The sequence below is a fragment of the Nyctibius grandis genome, chromosome 5, assembly GCF_013368605.1.
Source record: "Nyctibius grandis isolate bNycGra1 chromosome 5, bNycGra1.pri, whole genome shotgun sequence".
Taxonomy (NCBI): Eukaryota; Metazoa; Chordata; class Aves; order Nyctibiiformes; family Nyctibiidae; genus Nyctibius; species Nyctibius grandis.
In genome coordinates this window covers 90,266,825-90,271,504 of record NC_090662.1, presented here as the reverse complement: position 1 = coordinate 90,271,504, position 4,680 = coordinate 90,266,825, and the positions used below count along the sequence as shown (strand labels likewise).

Here is a 4,680-nt window from a genome sequence, read left to right as displayed (position 1 = left end):
CCCGGCCGGCCGGAGGAGGCGGCCGCGGGGCCGGGCCCGCGGTGGCGGCGGCAGCGGGAGGGGCGGGCCGGGGTGCAGCAAGCCGGGAGGGCTCCGTGGGGAGGCGGCCCGGCGGAGCTGTCGCTCCTGACCCGCCGCCCGGGGGGGCCCGGGGCCCGGCGCCCCAGGCTGGGCCGCCTCGGGGACGGCGCCTCCCTCCCGTGTGTTCTCTGGGCCCCGCTGCTGCCGGGGTGGGCTCCCCGCTCCGTGCTTTTGTGCTCTCGTCTCCCTCCTTGCAGGTTTTAGGGTGCTCATTCACGCAGCTCCTTTTGCTCAGCCGCTCAAGACTCTTTCATTTAAAAAAAAAAAAAAAAAAGGAAATCAAAGAAACCTAATTTTTGTTTTGCAAGTGGGGGAACCAAGGCAGAGATGGCAAAATAATTTCTGTGAGGTCAGACCACAGGGAAGTGGTGAATCAAAGAGCTGAGCCTAGTCGTTCCTGACTCTCATCCTTGCTCAGTGGGACCGTAGATGCTTCCTCAGATGTCTGGTTTTATATGAAAACAGGCCAATGTGTTTCAGACAAAAAACCCTCAGAACAAATTAGAGCCATGATTTTGAAGTTCCGAGCATCAGTATGTCAAAGATGGGGAATATTCAGGGCCAAAAGATCCTCTGTCGCTTTTGCAAATGCAAAGTTTCAGACAGTGTCAGAGTTCACAGAATATCATCTTCCTCGGAAAAAAAGCAGAATGCACATTAACATCATGCTGTTGCCACAAAGGCACGCATCATATCAGTTTGTATGGCTAGGATAGCCTGTAGGTCAGATGAAATAAGCTGTCAGATCAACTCTGTACTACTGTGACCTGAGCACTCACAGCACCGAGTGACACAGGACTGAGTGTCCAGTTTGGGTACCATGCTGCTACAAAACAGGCAAATGTGGGGGAGTGAACCCACAGAGGGGAACAACTCACCTGGGCAATCCAAGCAGAAGGATTGAAAAAATTGCAGGATGTAGTCTAGAGAAGAGGGAATGGAGGGAGACACAGCAACTGACTTCAAATACGCACAGAGATACTTCAGAGAGGAAATGAATAATTACCTTCTCTGTGGTGGAGAAGAAAAGAACTACCAGCCCATCAATACTGCCTGTAGCTATATGGGCAGTGAGGGGAAGACCAGTAAAAGGATTGGCCTTCTGGTGAGTGAAATGGAAATTGACCAAAGATACCAAGAAGTTGCAAGTATTTTTCACTTCTCTTCACTGTGGTGGTGCCTAGGTGAATACCTTAAATAGCATCAATGACAAGTGGGTAAAAAGTCATTCTAGGTTTCTAAGCGCTTAGGCAAAGTCAATGTTTTCAGACCAGTTAGGCTTGATGAAATTCATCCTGAAATGGTTGGAGAACTGGCTGAAGCAACATCAGGCCCACAGGCAGTTATCCTTGAGATCTGTAGAGAATGGAGAGGTTCAGAAGACTGGAAAATGTCAAATATATTGGCTATTCAAAAAAAAAAAAAGAGATTGGAGGAATTACTGGCCAGTCAGCTTTACTTCACCGCCTCCCCCTGTGATACTGGAACAAATAAACATTAACTAGACAACTCACATTTTCCATTTGTCAAAAAAAAATTCAAGTCAAACCAATCTTTCATGGTAGACTAACAGGCCTTGTGGATAAGGATAATATGTCATATATTTTGACCAGTAAGGATTTTGATTCTGTTTCATCTGACAGTCTTACAAACAAGCTAGGAAACATGGGAAACTGGACCTACTGAAATCACTGTTAGGAGAGTCTGATGCTGATTAGAAAACACTAAGATTGGTTTTCAGTGGTACGCCGTCTATCTGGAGAAAGGTATCAAGAAGGAGTCCTGCAGAGATCTGGTCTCAGTGTGGTATTAACAGTTTCTTCTTAATAGTTTCTAGTGGACTAGAAAGCGTGCCTATTAAATTTGCAGACAGCACTAAGCTGAGAGGGGTTGCAATGTATTTGGAAGACAAAATTAGTATTCAAATAATCTTGATCAATGGGAGAAATGGCCTGAAAGAGTAGAACACCATTTAATAAAAGCATGTGCAAAGTTCTGCACTTGGAAAGAAATAATGAATTTCAGAAAGTGAGGGTGGGGAATAGCTAGGGAGAGACCTCTATTTTATCACTGGTCCCCATCAGGCCCAGGACCTTCAGCAGAGTATGGGCTGCTATCAAACTCAGACTGGCTGAACGATGCAGAGTGTGGAATAGCCTTTTCAGGAACTGTACAATTTGCTTTCCTCACCTCTCCAAGAGTTATTGAGGCCCCCTGATATTTCAGTTCCTACTGCCAAAATATTTACACTTTACATGCAAGGGTCCATTGACTTTGCTTCTTTTCCTGCTGACTTTAGATCAGACCCTTTGCCTTCTACCTGCAAACAGAAATATTTGTGGCTTCAGCAGGATACTTTTCCACCAACAGCTATAGCTGTGGTTGTCCTGGATGCTCTGCCACCACTGCCACTTCTGATTCCTCTAGTTGGATCACAGTCTTTCAGAACTGTAAGGGATGAATGGGGTCACCCAGCTTTTCCTTCTGTCTCCTTTGCTCTGGGTCTAAGACCTGGAAAGTCTCACTCTGCAAGGTCTCTTTCTGTACCTTCAGGTGGAGGAACACCCATGCCTCACTCTTAGGCAATGGCAAACCGTGACTGAGCCATGGAAGGTGCTTTCTGAAGGCCTCCTACAGGCTCTCTTCAGACTGGTGCAAATGATAGCATGACATTTTCAGTAGATCAAAGGATTGCTTAATGTTGGAACTGGATCAGTGCTGAGCAGTGCTTTGCAAGAGTCTTGGTGACCCTGAAGGCAGCCAAGAGCCAGGGAAAAGAAACTGTCTTCCCAGGAGAAGAGAAAGAGGGGAAGAGAAAAGAAGAGAGGATACATTTTTCTTTAGTGTGTCTTGTCCTTGCAGGCAGCAGCAATGACCATGGGTGCATTCCCTGTGGGGCCTGTTCTTGCTGCTAGGACTGAGGAAGGGAGGTTGTGGGGACATTTTTACAGAATCAGGTGTTCAGAGCCCCTGCCCTGAACCAGTAGGCCCGGCTGGACTGGTATCATAGGCTGGCGTCATGGACATACCCCAAGACTCCGATACAAATGTTTATAAATCAAAACCGCTTCATCTTTACTTCTTCACTGCTCAGTCTCTGATGGCTTTTGGATTTCTGCCCATGCCTTTTCTCAATGCCTACACTTCCCTTCTCCATGTCTTTGTGCAGTCTATGGTTTTTCCTAGAAGCAGCACTGTCCACCTGTTCTTCTTGAAAGTAATTCAGGATTCTGCCCCAAAGCCTCCTCCCTCTGTCTGTCTCTTCAAGCGCTCTTGCTAACCCTTGATCACACTGAGCATATACAGGACTGGCATTTGGTCATAAGCAGGGGAGTCTTGTTTGTCATTCCGGGGGCTTCATTCTAGAAGGGTCGGGTTAGTGCACTCATGGTCCTAGGATGACTACAACTTACAGGCAAGTAGGGAGCAATATCATCTGGAAGAGTGGAATGTATTGTGCCAGTGTTACATAGTGTGTGCAGATTCAAAGTGAATCTTCCAGTAATCCGCTCTTGGTGGGCTTTGGTTTGTACTGCAGAACAGTCTTGGTGTGCAAACTAGATTCCTTCAGGTGATGCTAAGCTAGTAGGTGTGCCATGCATAGGAGCGCACCTCATGCATTTCAGCCACTGCTTGGTGTGCATTCCATGGGACCAGCGAAGACATAATTAAAGCAAAGCTCCCCAAACTTGTTTGGTTTGGATGTTGGATTTCCAGCCCCAACTCTATCACTATAAAGATCTGCTCCCGTTGAGCCATACTACTTGCTAGCACAGAACTGGCTGTAGATGTCACATGCATTTCAAAGCTGTAAGGAGAGCAGTCTAGAAGACTTACTGCCAAAGAATAGTGTCTAAGAGAGCACCAGACATCAGTTTTTGCATACATGAACTGCATCTGGGAAGTCTGGAGAGGACCCTGCAGCGGAGCATATCCCTTTTGAAAGGAAGAAGATAGGATTTGATTCCGAAAACAATTTATTTCTAGCACCCTACTGTCACAGGGTGCAGTGTACACGACACAAACCCCGCTTTGTGCTTTTCCCATTCTTTTAGAGGCTGTACACGAATAGCTCTGATTTTCCAGGTGGTTTGCTCTTCCTTTGGAATCACGTGTGTAGGAGGATGAAAACTGTAAAGGAGTTGACATTTCTATGGTTTATCTGAAGCCATCCCATACTTTTCAGCTAACCGCGCCAGGCACTTCTTACCTGCTACCACCAGCTGCAACATTGTAGTGATCCCAGACCATCAGCCAGACAAACGCTATTCCCAATTACTACAAGAACCTCCCGTTCTCCACGAGCCTTTGCAACCACCCTCGGCTCCGGCCAGGGCCCTGTCCCCTGCTGTAGGGTGGGCTGCAGCCACCCTTAGTGCGAACATCGCTCGCCCGTGTCTGCAGTTCAGCGGAGACGAGCGGTGAACCGGGCACCGACACCGCGGCAGAACTGCTGCTCTAAATCAGTGCAACGTGTTTATTGACCCCGTGACGTAGCTTTAATGGTACAACATCATATGTAGGTTTGTGCCACATACACACCGCTGCGCCCCAGCGGCGGGCAGCAGGGACCGGCAAAGCCCGTGCCGGCATAGCCAC

The 4,680-nt window shown here is 47.8% G+C and overlaps 1 long non-coding RNA gene across 1 annotated transcript; it reads right to left on the bottom strand.

Moving 5' to 3' along the window:
• Positions 1-4,040: 4,040 nt before the first annotated feature.
• LOC137663293 (uncharacterized) lies at positions 4,041-4,528 on the bottom strand. The gene is made up of 2 exons (XR_011048171.1): positions 4,292-4,528; positions 4,041-4,212 (listed from the first exon to the last, which is right to left on the bottom strand). It is a non-coding gene; the product is annotated as an uncharacterized lncRNA (long non-coding RNA).
• Between the last annotated feature and the right edge of the window lie 152 nt (positions 4,529-4,680).